Genomic DNA, 20,267 nt, shown 5'->3' with positions numbered 1-20,267 from the left:
CTTTGCATTGGGAACTCTGTGGGCTCTCTCGACGACAAACAACTTGGAGAAGGTCTCTGTTCCAAAAAGATCTATACAAATCTTTTCTACCTGTAACTCCATTTTGGTGGTAAGTTGTTCCCTCACTCCGACTATCCTTATGTTACGCCGAGAGCGGCCTTCCAAGTCCTCGTTCTTGGCACTCACCACGTTTATTTGCACTTCTAGTGCGGATACTCTGGAAGTTAAGGCTGTTGTGCCATCGTTGAGGTCAGATACCTCCCCTGGCTGACTCCCACCCTGACACAGCCCTATCCACGCTCCACTCTTCTATATCTGATACTCCCGATAACCTTGCCCCTGTCATGAGAATCAGCCTGAAGCCCAAAGCCAAGTGTACCTCCTGGTATGACTCAGACCTCGTCACCCTTAAACGCAAGTGTAGGGTTGCCGAGAGGAAATGGCGTGCTTCAGGATCATCCTCCGACAAACTGGCATGCCGCCTGCTGCAAAGGCAATACCGGCTCTCCGTCCTCACCAAGAAGAGAGCCCATATCCAATCCTGCGTCTCTGCGCCATCTAACAACTTGGCTGAACTCTTTAAAATCTGCAAGGAACTGGCCAATCCTGCCTCAGTCTCTACCTCTCCTGTCCCTTCCCAGGCCCTCTGCACGGCACTGGCTTCTCACTTCATTTCAAAAACTCTCTCTCACCCCCTTCCCTCTATTCCCTGCTCTTTGTCCGGCCCTTCTGCAGCCACCCCTCCTCCCTCCTTCTCTGCCTTTCCCCTTTTCTCTCCAGACAATGTTTCTAGACAAGTCCGATCTATGAAAGTCTCGTCGAAACAGGTTCACCCCTGTTCCTCCAAAACTATCAAGGATCACATCGACTCCCTGGCGCCTGCCCTGGCAGATTTCTGCAATCACTCCTTCGCCACTGGAATCTTCCCTTCCCCCCTGAAGCACTCCCTTGTGCACCCTCTTCTTAAGAAACCCTCTGCCGACCCCTCCTGCCCGGCTAACTATTGCCCAATCTCCATCACTCCCTTCCTGGGCAAGCTCCTGGAGAAACTGGCCATCTCCCAGCTCAATCTCCATGCTGAATCTGTTGGTTGTCTTCATGACCATCAGTCTGGCTTCAGAGCTGCCAGAAGAACGGAAACTGCTCTCCTGAACATCCGTGAAGACCTGCTCAACAACCTCGACTCTTCACCCCTTGCGTTCTTATCTTGCTTGATCTCTCTTCTGCCTTTGACGCGGTCAACCATGCCATCCTGCTCAACCGTCTCCGTGATAACCTGGGTATCACTGGTCAGGCTCTGGCGTGGCCGACTTCTTTCCTCTCCGACCGACCCTCCCAGGTCCAACTTGGGTCCTTCCTCTCCGACATCTTTTTCTCTACCTGTGGTGTCCCCCAGGGATCTAACCTCTCTCCCTGGCTGTTCAACCAATACCTGGCACTCCTTGCCCACCGCATCGCCACCCTCTGTCCCAACTTTCAGTGCTATGCGGATGATAGCCAGATCATTTTCAGGCTACCCTCAGCCTCCTCCTCTCCTTCCCTCATCTCTCACTGTCTGTCTGCCATTCAGGAATGGTGTGCCGCCAACAACCTCTGTCTTAATGCCAGTAAGACTGAGATTCTACTCATCGGCTCACCCACTCCCTCCTTCCCTGCAGCTCTCTGGCCGGCCTCTCTTGGCCCTTCTCCCACTCCCACCTGCAAGGCTAAAAACCTTGGGGTCATCTTCGACTCTGCACTCTCCTTCTCCCCTCACATCTCTGACGTCTCCAAGAAGTCACACTACCAGCTGCACCTCCTTAGAGGTATTCTTCCTTTCCTCTCCTTCCCCCAGAAGCTCACTGTCTCCAGAGCCCTGGTCCTCTCCAAGCTGGACTACTGTAACAGCCTCTATCTAAATCTGCCTGCCTCTACTCTCCGCCCTCTGCAACTTATCCAGAACAGGACTGCGGGACTTGTCCTTGGCCTCAAGCTCATGGACCGTATCTCTCCAGGATTGAAATCTCTGCACTGGCTCCCAGTGGCTGCGAGGATTAAGTTCAAAACCCTCTGCATTGTACACAAGGCCTTCTGGGGTCTGGGACCGAAATACCTTCAACTCGCTCTACCTAAATATCTCCCTTCTCGAGCTCTTCGCTCATCTGCCTCCAACTCCCTCAGGGTCAGTCGCTTCTCCAAGCAACGAGTTGGTGGCAGATTACTCTCTTCGGCAGGGGCCTCTCTCTGGAACAGCCTTCCTGCATCCCTGAAACTTGAGGAGAACCATCTCCGGTTCCGGAAACACCTCTAAACCTTCCTCTTTGCTTCTGCTTTCTCTCCTCCTCTCCCTTGCTGAATTCCTGACCGAAATTGCACTGGCTATCTGGCCAACCTTTTGATCTCTAGCCCAGGCCCCATCAATTACCCACCTGCACTGCCTCCCTGGCAACCCCTGCACTTGGGGACCTTTTTCTGTATCCCTTCAGTCCCCCTCCTTCTATCACTTAAGTCTGCACTTCCTTGCACTTGCCACTAGCTGGCTATTTATGTGTCATATTTATTCCACTTCCCATGTACTGCACTTCCCCTCTACCTTCCCCCTTCGCACTTTTCCTTTTTCCCCCTTCCCTTGCACTTGCGTGATCTGAATGACACCTGGCCTAGTAGGATCGTTGTTTGTCCTCCCATTGTCCCCCCCCCCCCCTTGCCTCGTCGCGCCTTGAAACACTTGTGTATAGGCGCGTTATAAATGCCATATATCATATATCATACCCTCTGCTCAACCGTATCCAGCCTGTCTGCATGTTTGTCCAGCCGGTGTTGGAGCTGGTCAACTTTGGAGGAGTGTGGGTCGAGTTTGCTCCCCAGCCCACCTATGCCTGTTTTGAGCTCAAGGAGAATTCCCCTTATGTCGAAATCAAATGCTTCTTCTTCCTCTTAGGTTGGTGCTTGAGTGGGTGATTGTGATCTGCTGTTAGAGGAAGTCGACTTGGCCGAGGTACTGCTTCCAAAGTTTAATTTTCTTTGCGACCGGTCAGCTTTCCCCATGATCAATGTAGGTGCTAATGTGCCTGGGAGGTGGCGCGGAACAGGCTGGAGCGTTCTGGCTGGGTGATCGTGAAAAACTTGTACTGGGCGTGACGTTGCGTTGGGCAGGATAGGAACCTCGATTGGAGGTGTTGGCACGCTTCCGCCGTGTCTTCACAGCTTTGGAAAGAAGTTGGATCAGAGCTTCTGATTACGTCTGGCAAAGCGGTGTTGTCGGCCTCAGGGGGCCTGCACCTGTTTGTTATGTGGGTGTGATATTGGTGTCCCCGACCGTTTGCTGCCCTTCTTAGGTAGTATGCCGGTGATGGTACTTTGCGGGGGGCACCGAGGCGATATCTTTGGAGCGGGGCGGGATGGTATGTTTCCGCTGTGCCTGATGCAGCCAGGTCGCCTGGTTATGCTGCCTGTGTTCCACAGTCCTGTTGTATTGCGCAGTTCAATCTCGCTCTTTTCCGCTGATAGGTGCGTCAAAGATGGTCTTTTGTGTGCACCGCCTCAGTTCTGAGCCCCCACGGTAGTCGGTGGTCTGGGCTACCCCTCCCCCCCCAGGACAGCCGCAGTGTCGTAGGACGTGTTTCCGAGGTGGTTTGGGCCGTGCGGCCTGGATCGCAGCTGCCATCGCGCGTGTGATCTTAGGTGCAGGGATTTCAGGGCTCCAGCTGTTAATGGAGAGCTGGGCCCCGGGCCAGCTCGCCACTCAGGTAAGTGATTACAAGGATGAGCAGGGTGCTCGTGTTTGGTGCGCAGCTGGTTCAGGCCGTGGCGATCGCAGCTGTCCCGTCTGCCCACGTCAGCCTCCGGAGACCCCGCAAGTCTCTCCCCGGCACCTCAGCTGCTGTTAGGGCTCTTTCTGTTACGTGGGAGGACCCGGGGTCCCAGGCGAGTCCACCATACGGGCAATCGACCCAGGGGGCATGCAGCGCTCTTGTACCTGGACTTCAGACGGAGGAGGCGTGGGCGTCCGGCGCTGTTCCTCCTGCCCAGGCCGGTCTCCAGAGGCCCCGGAGGCCTCTCTCCGGTGCTACGACCACGAACCCGCTGGCTCCTCCCGGTGGCCTGGGGCTTCGGCGGGGCTCGGCCAGCACCGTCCGGATGTACTCTTCGGGCGCCGATCCGTCCCGTCGCCCTCCACTCACGGGTTCCTCCACTCTCCTTCGGAGGCCGTTATTCCGCGCCAACAGGGGGGAGGTGGGTGATTCTTCTCTGCTTGGTCTCAGGGATAAGCCGTCAGGCTACAGGCAGAATAATTACCGCGTTCAGAGCGGAATATCTTCGGCAACAAATGGGAGGCAGCAGCGTTTGATTTAATTACCACAGAGGCAACGATTGTTCAGGATTTCGTGGGAGCTACATGGAGCTCACAAGGAGGCCGCCATCTTGGACGGCTCTATAGCTCCTTCTGACACAAGACTGCGTCATTGACGCCGTCGTCGAAGGTGTCTTCGGCACATAAGACAACGTCATGGACCCCAATGAAGGAGAGACCATCGAAGCCTCATGCCCCGACCGCACCATCGGCACTCGGGTTGTCGAAGGATTCTTCAAAGGTGTTGAAAGGGGCTTCGGCCACATCGACTACATCGAGGCCATTCTCCAGTATATCGACGCCGTTTGTAAGTTTTTCGACCTATGACGTCTACATCGACAACTACAACCCTATCTCAAGCAGTGTCGACCAATTTGGCCCCCTCAGCACTTGAAATGGGTTTTACACCTTCCCCATGCTCTGACTACTTCAGAGCTTTGTCCTCTGAGGAAGGGGAAGCCTCTGATAATGAAAGGCCGTTTGGCTTACAAACTACAATAGTTCCTATTCCACAGGAGCAGATATCAGAGGAAGTCAGATTAAAAGATCTTCAGGAGTCTTTACAGGATGCCAGTGGCATAGATACCTCTCCAGAGGCTGACTTTGGCAGACCAGAACCTGGGGACCATGCAGAGATGTCTTATAGATCTGTTATGGCGAGAATTACAGAGTTTATGGGTGGTTAGCACCTGCACCCTCTTTACAACAAGATGACCGACATCTTAGATAAAGGTTCCTTTTCATGCAGCATTACAGAGAAAGATAACTGCAAATTGGGAAACACTGGAGGTTACCCCTGCAATAAATAAAAAGCTCTCTGCGAAGTACAGAATGTCGGCCTTGGATCCTCTGTATTTAACTAGGCATCCAACCCCAGAGAGCTTGGTATTACAGGCTGCGACTTCAAGCAGTAAATCGGCGTACCCGAAAATACCACAAGATGGGGACGACAAGAACTTTTACGCCATGGCCAAAAAGGTCTTCTCAGCATGCAGCATGTCACTTAAGTCAGTTAACGCCACTTGCACGCTAGCGAGATTCAGCCATACCCTTTGGGAGTGCACTTCATCAGAGGCTGACCGTCTCCCAGAAGGGGAGGAACGAGAAGCATTCTTGAATATCAAGGATAGGAAGGATGTGATGTGCAAGTCCCTCGAAATGGGTCTTGACTCTGCTGACAGCATCGGCAGAGCCATGGCGGCCAGTACCACAATCCGCAGATTTGCGTGGTTGCAGAAGTCTGGTTTTGCTCCTGATGTACAAGCCAGACTTCTAAATATGCCCTTTGACGGCACCTCTCAATTTGGCAAGAAAGGTGATGACAGTTTGGAGAAATTACTGCAATTCGTCAAACTCCAAACCGCCCCTCAGGTACGTCCTGGATGTGAAAGCCCTTTTGTTTTTACTCCACATTCGAAAAGGGCAGAGGGCAGCCAGCTCAAAGGAGCCAGAGATGATTTAACCGTGGTGGACGGGTCAAAGGTAACAAGTCCGCATCAGCAGGTGCTGCCTGACCTCAGCATCTACGTCAGCTACTCTAAAACCCCTCTGAGGTGTCTCCTCACAAAACACCAGTAGGAGGTAGGTTAAATCAACATCTGACAGAATGGCAGGCTATTACGTCAGATGCTTGGGCATTGGAAACAATTTCCCACGGTTACTGCCTGCCTTTCATACACACTCCTCCGAGTCATCCACTGGGGAGCAACTCTTTGATGTTTCCAGACCTGCTCCTTATGCAGGAGATTTTAGACCTTCTAGAGAAAGGTGCCATATAACCGGTACCTGTAGCAGAGAGGAACAAGGGTTGGTATTCCCCTTACTCCCTAATACCAAAAAAGGACGGAGGATTGAGACCCATCTTGGACTTAAAAGAATTGAACAAATTCCTCAGGAAGGACAAGTTCAAGATGGTAACCCTTTCTCATATCCTTCAGGCCCTCCAGTTTCAGGATTGGTTGGTATCTCTGGACCTTCAGGATGCTTACTTTCATGTGCCTATCCATCTCAAGCACAGAAAGTACCTGAGGTTCGCCATTGGCAGCTCTATCAATTTTGGGTTCTGCCATTTGGGCTGCCCTCTGCCCCAAGGGTCTTCACCAAGGTAATGGTGGTCAATGCAGCAAGTCTGAGGGGAGAGATTCATGTCTACCCCTACCTGGACGACTGGTTCATCAGAGCAGAGTCCTTGGAACAAGCTCAGATCCATCTAGATTAAGTTTGCCACTTCCTCCACAGACTGGGCGTCTCCCTCAACTTAAAGAAGTCACAGATGATACTATCACAGAGACTCCAGTTCATTGGAGCAGTCCTGGACACATGCCTGGGAAAAGCCTTGCCACCGGAGGTGAGGGCTCAATATATTCTACAGATGGTGACCAGATTTCAAAATGCCCAGCGTCTACCAGCCTTTAATTTTTTTGAGGTTGCTCGGCCTCATGGCATCCTGCATTTTTCTAGTGCCAGAGGCTCTCCTGAGAATGTGATCTCTCCAGTGACCGCTAAGGACCCAGTGGTCACAATTCTCAGGAAGGATGTCAGATCTCCTACAAATCCTGAACAGAGTAGCACGAGACCTCAGTGGTGGGCTTGTCGGGAGAACATCTTGAATTGAGAACTGTTTTAGCAACCATGGCCGGAGAGAACAGTAGTCACGGACGCCTCACTCACGGGGTGGTGAGCCCATACCAACGACTTAACCATCAGCGGCCATTGGTCTCCATCGGAGTCCAGACTACACATCAACCTATTAGGGCTGAGAGCAATCATACTAGCACTGAAAGCTTTTCTGCCATCATTACAGGGAAAATAATTTCTGATAATGATTGACAACACAGTGGCCATGCACTACCTCAACAAAAGAGGAGGCGTAGGGTCACTGCCACTGTGCAGAGAGGCAATGCAGCTCTGGTTCTGGGCAATTCAAAAATGAATCTCTCTATCAGCAGTTCATGTAGCCGGAGAGAAGAACACGGCGGCGGACGCTCTGAGCAGGCAGACCACAGTCTCCCACGAGTGGGAACTAGCTCAGGAAGTCCTTCAAGAGATCTTCACCATTTGGGGAACCCCTCAGGTAGATCTATTCGCAATGAGTGTTAAACGGAAATGCGAACGATACTGCTCAAGGGAATTTCCCCTGAGAGGAGCTCTAGGAGATGCGTTTGTGGTGGACTGGGAGTTTCCACTTCTTTACGCGTTTCCTCCAGTCCCCGTCATTTCTCACGTAATAAGGAGGCTCAAGAGATTCCGGTAACCCATGATTCTAATTGCCCCCGATTGGGCCAGGAGAACGTGGTACCCGGATCTTCTAGACCTGTCCATCTGTCCTCCGATTCGTCTTTCACAAAGAGGATCTTCTCTCGCAAGAGGAAGGTCAGGTTCTCCATCTGGATATCGGGAATCTCAACCTTCACGCTTGGTTTCTGAAAGGTTGAGATACAAAGTTTAGGACCTCCCGGATGACGTAATGGAGGTGTTGCTTTCGGCCAGAAGGCGAGCAACTAAATCTTTATACCGCTGCTGTTGCAACAAATGCTGCAGCTGGTGTAGAGATGAGGATATTGACCCTTTTTCGTGTAGTGCACTGATGTTCTCTTTCCTGCTATATTTGGCAAATTCAGGACTTCAAGTTGGCACAATCAAGGATTACCTCGGTGTGTTATCAAGCTTTAAACGCACGGCTGAAGAACCCTCGTATATCAAGTTGCCTCTAGTTATTCAGTTTCCGAAAAGGTTCACTAATGTATTTCCCCCAACTCCTTTTCAGGTTCCCCTGTGGGATTTAAATGTAGTCTTAAAATTTCTAATATACAGTCTTCCTAGTGGCTTTAACTTCTGCCAGAAGTGTTGGCGAACTACAAGCTGTATCTTGCAAACCTCCACATACCATCTTTCACAAAGATAAAGTAGTTCTTCAAGTGAAGACGAATTTCCTCCCAAAGGTTGTCTCACAATTTCACATCATACAAAAAATAACCTTGCCTTCATTTTACCCTCCTCCTCACCCAGGGAAAGAGGAAGAGAGATTCCTCAGGCTGGATCCAAGGCATGCCTCGAGTTTTTACATTAACAGACTTTCAAGCATTAGGCAAGCAGATCAGTTGTTTGTGGGGTATGCAGGACATAAACTAGGTTTACCTATCACCAAACAGACCATCTCAAGATGGATAATACGATCATAGAGTGCTATAAATTGGCAGGAAAAGATCCTCCTTAACACCTCAGGGCTCATTCAACCAGGGGTATCGCAGCCTCATCAGCTCTCCAAAGCGAAGTTCCAATTAAAGACATCTGTATGGCTGCCACATGGTCGTCCGCACATACTTTCACCAGATTCTACAGTCTAGATTCCTCCACTAGCCAGGAGACTAAATTTGGGAAAGCTGTGTTGCACTCTGTGCATTCTTAAAAAGTCACAAAATTTTACTTCCGCCTCCTGTACACAATACTGCTTTGGGAGTCTATCAAAGATAAGGAATACGTGGGAGGACACAATCCATTCGAAGAACAAGTTACTTACCAACTGTAACTTTCTTTCGACTGGATGTTCCTCTCACGTATTCCTTATTGGCCTCCCATCCTACCCCGCAGTTAAACTTCCCTTGTAGTTGCAGCCTGCGCCCCTTCAAGGGTACTAACCATCTCATACTGGACAAACCCAGCACCTCAAAACGGAGCTGAGAAACTGACGCTGCGCAAGACTAAATATACACACCTATGATGTCGTCGCCGATTCAGAGGCCTTCGAGGGACACCGACTCGAGGGACGTCGACGCGCAGCGCCCTCTATTGGGAAACAATGTTCTGAGGCCAGCAAGCTAGAAGTGGATTTATCAAAGATGAGGAATACGTGGGAGGAACATCAGTCAAAAGAACGTTACAGTTGGTAAGTAACTTGTTCTTCTGCTTCATTCGTGTGCTGCTTTATTTGTGTGCTATTATATCTTTTTCCTCAGTTCAGCATTCAAAACTCATTACGTGCTTAACAACTTGTTTGGTATTCAATAGTTCCTATTTGGTTTTTGATGCCCATTTGTTATTTATTCTTGTCTGACTGGCATCCGCCGTTACCCACACCATGCCCCTGGAGCACCCTGGCCAGAATGATTCTTTCCTGTCACTCACCAGTGTGTGGCCGCTCCATGGGTGCTCTGGTTTCGCTCGGGTTTTTGCTGGTTCCCCTCTCATTCCCGAGGAGCTCCGGCGAGCAGCGCTTGCTTCATCCAGACTCTCTTGCATCGGTCGGCTGCATCGGAAGTCTGTGTTCCCCACTCCCAACAGATAGCACACGGCTTTGGGCACTGCACAGCTTCAGACCCTCTCGCAGCCTGCTCTGGCCTCGGTTTCTTCCTGGCTTCTGTACAGTTGTTGCATTCTTTTCACTGGCTCATATTCTGCCTGCTCCACTTCGGATTGCTGCGCTCTCCTGCCCAGCTGGTTCTCTCCTCTGCTGCTCCTTTCTCCTCTAAAACACCTGCAACCATTTAACAGGTTGCAGGTGTGAGTTCTTAGTTCCAATTGCCTGACCATAGTTATTGGGACATGAGAGACCCTCACAATAGTCCTCGCGGACTCTTCCTCGTTTCAGTACTATGGTGATATAAATGTTGGGAAATGAGGGGAAGTGATTGGTAACAGCCTGTAAAGGTGGGGGGGGGGAGAGTAAGGTTGGTTCTAACCAGAAAAGGGGGCATACCATGTCTTGCCTGCGGATAGCCTCTCCCCAATCCCAAAGGACCCTCAAACCAGGTGATCCTCCCTAACATACCGCTCGCCCAAGGGCCAGAATCCAAAAGTGATGGCCTTTCTCTGGCAACCTGAGAAGAGGATCCAAGGGGAGTAGGTGTGAGGAGACCCTCGGGTTTCTCACAAGTAGCACAGATGAGGCACACCCACACCACTACATTTTGGCATCCCACAGGGGTCCTGCATATCTCAATCACTATAATATTTTCACTGCCCCCTTTTTCAGCTACTCAGACAGTGGAATACGCTTTGCAAACTACGCAGATGACACACAACGTGTTATCCCTCTCATAGGAAAACATGAGGAGGACTTGTCTGTCATTAACAAGATATATGGGCAAATTAAAGACTGGATGCTACAGAGTGGCCTTGCACTAAATAAGGATAAAACGGAACTCTGTGCAATAGGCACTAGTGTAAGAATTCAAAAACATGGACCTGAATATGCGCAGTTTCGAATTGCAGATTGCAAAACTGCCACCAAACCAAAAGTTGAAAATGTTAGGTGTATACTTGGATCAAAATCTTATTTGAAAGCTCAAATCAACTGTCTGGTTTCCCCGTCCTCTGTCCGCGTGGTTCCCTTGCAATCCTTGATCATGTGTGCTCCACGCCCTTCCATCCTTGGTTACGCTCTGCGTGTCCCTGCTCCCCTACCCTCCTCTCGGCCCATTTTCCCCATCCCAGCCCCTTCCCCTACCCCTTTTGTTAATACTCTGTGCACTGCTGCTTTTTCTTCTAGGCCCCTATTTGCTTGACTGCTCTGTTCTTGTGTCTATCTTTGACTGCTGTATACTTGTACTGCCTTCTTCTGTATGTTTTTCATTCTCCTCCTTTAAGTTCCTCGATCTTTGTTCTGTTACTTAGCCCTTGCTCTGCCTGGTAGTTCCCTCACATCGTACTGCCTCCACCCATGTTTCCTTTCTTCTTTCAGGTTCCCTCGTTCTTACTCTCTTAACTGTTTGGTTATTCACAGCTACATGACTGCTCTTCTTTTTGTCTTACCAAGCCCATCGTGAATTGAAATTAATTTGTTCTCATCTTGTTTTTGTCTCTTCTGCTTGCACCCAACCTCTTGTGCCCGCCTTTAGTGTCTCCTCGCCCTTACCTTTGTTTAATCACCCTTCACTCCTCTTCCTTTCTCCCGTCTCCCCTCCCTCTATGGTGCTCTTTTTCCTATCTTCTGTAACTGCTTCTCTATTGACTATCCTGTCCTTCTTACGAAGTCTAGTAGTGTCATAAATCACCAAAGTATCAACTGAAAGGATACAGTAACCAAAAAGGATACAATTTTGTAGGGCTTTTCCGGATCCTATCTTCACACGACTTGATTGTAGGCAGGTCAAATTAGACCTTCCAAATAATACAACTCTCTGACTGAATAAAACAGGCAGAGAGATGGATCACTGGAAAGGGCGTGGGAATTGTACAGGAAGTATGCCTAGAATAGATAAGTATCATAAGACGCTGTCCTAAGTTAAATACTAAGAAACACAGAATTGGGATTAATTCAGACACTGACCTTAAGGCTAAACTGAAGAATTCCAGGACAGTTTCTTGAAGAGTCCCAAGAGTTGAACAAACGACAAAGGAAGGGAAGATTAGTAAGGGAGACTTATCCCGAACGGCACGAGGCTCTCGCTAGATACCGGGTTGGTGCACCACAGGATAGCGTCCAATGTACTGTGCACATTCACCTATAAATAGTTCATGAAATACTTCCTTTCCCACAAAGAACAAAATAAGAATCTCACCTGTTGACTGTCACAGTTACCAAAAGTTCGAAGTAGTTCAGAAAAACACTTGCAGGATTGCACGCGACAGCATACACGCAGCCAAGCCAGCCGCGCTTGTAGACAGCGTTTCCGCGTGAAGAATTAGACACGCGAACAGGATTCACGCAGCTCAGGACAGCCGCGCTAGCAGACAGCATCCGCGTGGAGATTTGGCACGCCAACTGGATTCACGCAGCTCAGGACAGCTGCGCTTGCAGACAGCGTCCGCGTGGAGATTTGCTTGCAGACAGCGTCCGCGTGGAGATTTGGCACGCGAACTGGATTCACGCAGCTCAGGACAGCCGCGCTTGCAGACAGCGTCCGCGTGGAGATTTGGCACGCGAACTGGATTCACGCAGCTCAAGACAGCCGCGCTTGCAGACAGCGTCTGCGTGGAGATTTGGCACGCGAACTGGATTCACGCAGCTCAAGACAGCCGCGCTTGCAGACAGCGTCCGCGTGGAGATTTGGCACGCGAACTGGATTCATGCAGCTCAGGACAGCCGCGCTAGCAGACAGCGTCCGTGTGGAGATTTGGCACGCGAACAGGATACACGCAACCCAGGAATTAGCGTGTGAAGGAAAACAAGCTCAAATTAGGCCAAAGAAGTTTGCTGAAAGGAATGCGAGATCGCAGGTCCGGAGTTCAGCTACAAACGCCAAAATTGACTTAATCAGAAGCAGCAAATGGAGTTTCCACGCTGCTTATGTACGCACTGCCGTGAGACACGTGACGGACCTAAGACACGTGAAAATTAACGACGTGAAAAATGCAGACGTCGTTTTCCGGGCAATGTATCGAACAACCTCCATTTTGAGTAAAAAGGTCTACTGGTTCTATGGGCGTAACTCATCTTGTATGGAGAAGTTGTTCCTGGTCCAGAGATATGTCCGGCAGGCATGACAAGTAGGAAGAAATTCAAACGGGATATCCTGGTCTCCAACCCTGGCCTCCCTATCGCCGATACCTACACCAGCACTTCCTCCAGACAGACCCTCAGCGGCATCCTCTTTGTTGTTCCTTCGCCAGTCCTATGTACTCCACATATGGTCTCTGTGCTGTCTCCTTTTTTTTCCTCTCCCATTAATGGTGGCACCAGGTGGGAGGCCCTCCGGAAACCCCTTCCACTCCTCCAAGACCATTATTTTTTTTAATAACACATTTTATTGTATTTTCATTAATTCAGAATAAGAACATACAGTACGAAAAGCACATACATACATACATACATACATACATACATCCATCCATCCATCCATCCTTCAAAGGCATTACATTCTGCCACTATATTAGTTTCAACAGTACAGCTCGTTACAGGTTGGCACTTGAGACACATTACCGCGCTATGTCTGGCATGAGACCTGACCCACAAATCATAATTTATTTGCTACAAAGCTTGTTCCCATTTCTTCCATATTTTGTGCGCTTTTACAGGACAGCCTCTAGCTGTATAGACACAATGTTCATTGCTATACAGGCTACCACATCCGACACCCATTGGTCATATTGGGGAGTGACCTCCGAGACCCACAGTTGTGCTGTGTTCCTCTTGGCCAGGCCTGTGATCGTTGAGAATACAAGTTTTTCATATTGAGTCATTTCACCCTTCTCCACAAGCCCCAATAACATTAGCTTTGGTTCATTAAGAATTGGGCGGCCCAAAACACTTGATAGTCTATTACAACATATTCCCCAGAAATATTGGATGCGTGCGCATTGCCATGAGATGTGATAGAAGGTATTTGCGATGTAGATAGTTAGCATCTGCAATTTTGCCCCACCGGTGCAGTGTCACTCGTGGATAATATATTCTATGTACCACTTTTAATTGTACAAGTCTGATCCTAGCCGATATTGCTGTTAGGGAGAATTCTCTGTTTAGGCTGAATTTCCTAACCTAGTGAGTCCCCCAGCAGCTTTGCTGGATTTTTGGGGTTTATTTTTTTCTCCTGCCAAGAGTGAGACTCTTTTACCCTCAGCCTTGGACATGATCTGAGTGTATTCCTTTGACTCTAGATGTGTTTAATGGGCTATGGGGTCTTTTACTCCATAGGGCTTCATGTGTTTTTGTGATGTGTGTTACACAGCACCCTCAGTGCAGTAACACAGGGGTGTCATAGTGACCCCCCAGTACAGACTCTATACCCTGGAACTGACTACTGTCTCCCAGGGCATGTAAAGTCACCATTGACTTTACTAGTCTTGAATTCTTAACAGAACCAGTACAAACCATCATAATGTGGACGTACTGGCCGGGGCAATTCGATTGCCCCGGGGTCTGTTAGTCGAGGGGGCACGTCTCCGTCCCCCCTGATCGAGTTTTGGCTGGTGGCAGTGGATACTACTTTTTATATTCAACCGCAAATATTTCTCTATGGGATTTTCCCATTGTTCGAGGCTACTATCTTTATTTATTTAATTACGATAGCCTCGAACATACCGCCAGTTTATTTAATTATTATTAATTCTCCGGTTGGTATTTTTTGCCAAAACTCGGTTCTAAAATGGCATTTGTGTTCTCTTCTGTGACTCCAGCCCAAGTCGAGCCCTTTGTTCCACTTTTTTGGCAGGCTTCTCCACAGAAGCCCTCCAAAGTGGTGCCACTCTGTCTGGGGTACTTAGGAGGGGTGGAGGGGGATTTAGGCACCCTGGACTTAGTTGCCTAGGCAACTCAAGTGGCACTCCGTCCTGATTGGCCCAAGTGGTGAGCCAGCCGGCTCACCACTTAGCATGTTTGAGTGACAGCTAGGCTGAGTGAATGGGGGTTTTCTGCATAAAAGTAGGGCTTTGGGGACTGGAACTTCAGAAGTCGCCACAGGACCTAAGAATCCGACGAGGGAGAAGCTGAGCCGACCTGCTACCACAACACCACCGTGGAGCCCTGCGGAACCGTCTCACCACTTTTCCCAACGACAGGAGATCTCCCGCTGGAGAGTCTTCTTCCTTTGACTGGTGGGGATAACCAGTTTCACCGTCTTTTCGCTTTCCCGACACATCTCGTGGCCGCCTTGCCTGTGCCAAGCACCCCGGCAACCGGAATACCACGTTTTACCATGACCGCGAAATAAAGGGTAATACCTTTAACCGGAAAACTCCACGGCTGATCTCTTCCCTGGCAGTGCAATAACCTTCATCTTTCCTCCAAGTCGAGATCTTATCTTCCTCTGGACGACGTCGAGACTTGCACCCGCTGCCAGGAACAACTGCCACCACTGGAGGATCCTTCCCACGTAAGGTACCGTGTTCCGCCTGGCTTCCCTTGCCACCGACTGTACGGGGTAGATTTAGCCCCCGGCTTTCGAACCTGGGTTAGCCTGGGACACCCTGGCTAAACTTTTCCTGAGCCTCTCTAAACTCTTTTCGAACTCTCTGCAAGACTTCCAAAGCCTAGTGTAACTGTGTGATCTTGGGCGCATTTGTGCTCTGCTCTCTCTAAGAGTGGGCCCAGCCTATGGACTTTGGCTCACAAGTGACTTTTGCTCTTCTGCCTTGCTAAAAGTGTTCCTAAATCTTAGAGTGGTGTATCTTCACATATTCTGTCTTTTTCCCTCCCTTTTTCGTGAACTTATTGGAGTGCCATCTATAGGTAAGCGCTCACCTCTGTCTGGAAATAAGTGGTGTTAACTAAGACTTGTCTGATAAGGAATAATGGTTGTATATATCATAATAGTAACTGTGTTTAGAGTGTTTTACAATAAGAGTGCTGGAGTGTTTCAAACAGTGTGTTTTTAAATAAATAATTATATACTTTGATACCAAAGCTCTGGTCAGTGTTTGCTTGTATTGTTGTATCTGAGTGCCTATTGTGAATATTCTGTATACTGCCTAACTCTTCTTGAGGGAAGTCTGACTGCTCAGCCACAGCTACCAGGTAAATCTGGGTGGCACAGACTGCTACCAAGTGGGTTTACTGCTAACACCTGTAGTCCTAAATCTTTTGCAGTGTTCCCAAAGGGAACTGCACAGGTTTCTGCCTAACAGGGTGCGGGGGGGGGGGGGCTGGGGCAGTCCAAACACTGACACACAAAGACGGGAATAGGAGCCCCGCAGCCGTGTGCCGCCCCACCCCGCCGCCAGCACTGTGGGTGGTGCATTAACCGGCTTGCCGGAAAAGGAGTGAGTTTGTTTTCTTCTGCCCGCACTGATTACCCCCGCGCCCTTCCAGAAGGGCCCCCACATCCTCCCATAACACCGAACTGAGGCGGCATTCTGGGGACACCTACCGGCACTGGTGACGCGCTGTCCGGCGCATAGCGGGCCCAAATCACCATCTCATACTGACAGTGTCACCACAGCCGAATCCGCAGCAGCAGGCGCGAGACACCGCACCGGATCTCTCGTTGGTGGCCTCCTACCCGCGCCATCTGCACCCGGAGCAAGGGGATGTCCCCACCTGACAAGATGTCTGGGAAGGGTGCAAGGTCCAAGCAACGTCAAACCACTATAGACACTTTTACGGCCAGCGGACCTGCAGAGCTCGAGAGCTCAAACGTAATGCCTGACGCTCAACCTGACCCCACTGAAGCAGCAGCTGAACCCAGCAACACCCAGATCCTTGAAGCCATCAAGTTGTTCCAGGCAACAATGGAGAACAAAATCGATGCCGTGGCCACAGACCTGGGCCTCCTGCGTCAAGACGTCCGATCTCTGGCCGGCAGAACTGAAGCACTTGAAACCGAAGTCCGGGAAAACACAGAAGCCAAAACCCATCTCATTCAAGATGTGGATGTGCTCCAACAAAGAGTCAAGAACTTGGAGGATAGGGCTGAGGAGGCAGAAGGGAGGGCCCGCCGGAACAATATACGACTCCTTGGTCTGCCGGAGGGCATTGAGGGCCCCGACCCAACTAACTACGTTGAGAACCTCCTGCTTCAGGAAGTCGACGCAAAGAAGCTCTCTCAAGGCTTCACTATCGAGAGGGCCCATAGGTCCCTAGCAAAGAAACCACCGCCGGGTGCTCCACCCAGGCCGGTGATATCGAAGGTACTCAATTACAGGGATCGGGAGGCCATACTGGCTTTTTCACGATCAGGAGGTCAAATCCAAAGAAATTCTGCAAAAATGGCCATCTATCCAGATTACACCTTCCAGGTCCAAATGAACAGGGCGCAGTTCATACACACAAAAGCCAGACTGAAAGCAGCAGGACTGCGCTATATGCTCTTGTTCCCTTTTAGATTGAAAGTGCTACACAACAACAGGGCCCACCTGTTTGACACACCGGCACAAGCCCGATACTGGATGGACGGACAACAAATCCCTGACATCGAGGAGAAGAAGCGGAGACCGCGCTGAGTCCTCCCTAGCCATGCACAGCAAGATTTATTTTCCATTCGCAATTGCCTGCCAGCAGGCAAACCGAGCCTCAGCACAGCTGAATGGATCCTCTACACGGAGACACCGGAGCCAAAGGTCACTCCACCCATCCGTAAGTTTCCTTTCGGGTATATATACCCGCCCGTAGGGCACCCGGAGACCAATGTGTGGTCAAACGGAGTGGAAACCGGCCTGTCATAACGAGGGCAACCTTGCTGGACCTGTTCTATGTTTGGGGAGTTTACAGTTAAAAGGTGGGGGGGACTGGGCGTTAGCACCAAAGTTGGGAACTTATATTGGGAAACACTGAGACCACGGGAAAATTCCACATGCAACTCATCACCAGCAGGACCTCAAGCACCACCAGAAGCTAACAACAAACCGCTTAATACCCATGGCTGAAACGATAAAGGTCATGACGTGGAACATCAGAGGCATGAACAGCTTTGTTAAGCAACACCAAATCCACACCTACCTGAACAGATGCAAGGCCGGAATTGCCTTGCTTCAAGAGACGCACCTAACTGCAAAGAAATTGGAAGCACTAGCCAAGACATGGCGAGGGACCCTAATAGGATCCTCCTACTCCTCCTACGCCAGAGGGGTCTTGATTTGGATTGCCCCGACCGTCCCCTTCAGGCTAACTAGCACAAAAACAGACAATGAAGGTAGGATGGCATTGGAATGTGGCTCTATTGAGACAAGGGAATTATGCCTAATCACCTATGCACCTAACCATGATGCAACGGCTTTCTTCCACTCCCTATACACATGACTCAGCCCTCATAGAGACAGAATCATGATCTGGGGAGGCGACCACAAATGCACTCTTGACCCCTTAAAGGATAGATCGGACGATAAGCACGATCGCCCTTTCCCTCCTGCCAAAAAACTATCTAAACTAACACAACAGCTGCTACTCTGAGATCTGTGGAGGGACCAGCACCCTGAACAACGGGAATTCTCCTTTTTCTTCCCACCACACGCTGTCCACACTAGGCTAGACTACATTTTTGCAAGTCAGGAGCAATAGGCCATGTTTGTCGATGCACACTACTTGCCTAGGGTGCTGTCTGACCATTCACCCCTGCTAGTCACCTGGGAGGTGTCCCCGCCTAAACTCCCGGTGCCCAAGTGGAGGCTGAGGGCAGAGGCCTTGCTTGATACGGCGTTCCGGGAACGCATAAGGGATAGCACAGAGGAATATTGGCGTAATACCTTGAACAGTGTAAAATACATAAGTACAGCATGGGAGGCGTACAAGGTGGTCATGAGGGGAGAGATGATTGCAGCATTTGGGGGTGCCCAAAGATCCATCATAACCTCTTTAGAACGTTCAGAGAAAGAACTGAGTGTGCTCGAGGCCAGGGCTGACCCAACCCCGGAACACCAACATGAAATTACCAAACTCAGACAAACTTGTCTTAACTCACTGGGAATCCCTTGGGAAGCTGAGCTACGCTAAGCACACTGAAAGAACCCATGCCTTGGGAGACAAACCCGGGAAACTCTTAGCTTGGCTCTATAAGAGGGAGGCGCCCGGGTCACCCATTTGCCACATACTTAAACCGGACGGCAACACTGATATACTCAAAAAGAAATCAACAGTCTTCTCTGACTACTACTGCAACCTCTATTCCAAGCCCCTGCCCCCTCTTGATACCGAGATCGAGGATGTCTTAGACATCATCGAGCTGCCCAAATTAGATTCACAGATGGCGGAGCCCTTGACGAGCCCATCACTCCTGATGAAGTATGGGTGGTAATTAGATCATTGCCGGCTGGTAAAACCCCGGGCATGGACGGCCTCCCAGGGGAGTTTTATAAGTCATATGAGGAAACACTAGCCCCACTATTAGCCCAGGTCTTCAATGAAGCCTACGAGCGCGGCACCCTTCCTGACTCCATGAGTGAGGCTGTGATCATTCCCCTACTTAAGCTGGGTAAGGACGGAGCAGACTGTGGCTCATACAGGCCTCTCTCTATGTTGAATGTAGATAGCAAGATCTTAACAGCCCTACTTGCAAACAGATTGCGCAGAGTAATCCCCCTGTTGATCCATCAAGACCAAACAGGATACGTGCCAGGGCGCTCCATCACCGAAAACTTGTGCAGGTTACACCACGTCATATAAAGCACGGAGCGAAGCCCACAGAAATTTGCAGTTGCGTCATTGGACGCCACCAAAGCCTTTGATTCGGTGAGGTGGGAATGGTTATATGCTACCATGGCAAAATTGGGGATAGGCCCAGTCTTTCTGAAGTGGACCCAACTCATTTATACCAAGCCAACTGTCAAGTATGCACGAACAAAGCATACTCCGACAAATGGTCCCTCCATAGGGGCACCCGCCAGGGATGCCCACTGTCCCCCATGTTATACATTATCGCCGCTGAACCAGTGGCTGCCTACCTAAGACAGGAATACAGAGATGGGGGCATTGAGATAGACGGGGTGACCCACCTCGTCTCCATGTACGCAGATGATACCCTATTTTACCTGCACAACCCTGAGCACCTACTGCCCTACATCTTAGAGACCCTGGACTGCCTCCACAGACATTCCGGGATCCAGAGAAACAGGGACAAGTCCTGTCTCTCTTGCCGCACTACACAACGACGAATATAGGTCCTCCCCCCCCCCCCCACCCTCCCCCCACCCAGATCTCGAATGGCAGGTGACCTTCAGATATCTGGGAATTACTATACACCGCAATCCCAACACAGAACACATCCTCAACATCCTCACACGGTTAAGGCCAAAGACTCTCTTGTGAAATCCATGGATTTTTGGGGCAGGCTCCCGCTCTCGATGGCAGGTCTCCTCAAGATGGTGGCTCTCCCCTGCCTGCTACACAACTTCACTAATGTCCCCTTCAACATCCCACTCTTTTTTTAAAGACATCAACAAACTCTGTAGGGGATTTCTCTGGCAGGGGGGCAGACACGGTGGCGTTGGAGACACTCCAAAGACCCTATGGGAGGGGAGGAATGAAAGTCCCCAACTTTGAGCTATACTACCTCGCAAGCCAACTGAGACATGTGATGCGATGGATGGCCGACGAGAACACAACTGATACCCGCCTCCTCCAACCAGC

The 20,267-nt window shown here is 50.2% G+C and overlaps 1 protein-coding gene across 5 annotated transcripts in view; it reads left to right on the top strand.

Annotated features, from left to right (window-relative positions):
* Positions 1 to 20,267, top strand: part of MBTD1 (mbt domain containing 1) — a 1,870,500-nt gene that overhangs the window by 684,448 nt on the left and 1,165,785 nt on the right. The gene's annotated exons all lie outside the window — the stretch shown is intronic.

Source organism: Ambystoma mexicanum, chromosome 3q, assembly GCF_040938575.1.
Source record: "Ambystoma mexicanum isolate Mex_15411 chromosome 3q, UKY_AmexF1_1, whole genome shotgun sequence".
Classification (NCBI taxonomy): Eukaryota; Metazoa; Chordata; class Amphibia; order Caudata; family Ambystomatidae; genus Ambystoma; species Ambystoma mexicanum.
This window is presented reverse-complemented; position numbering and strand designations above follow the sequence as displayed.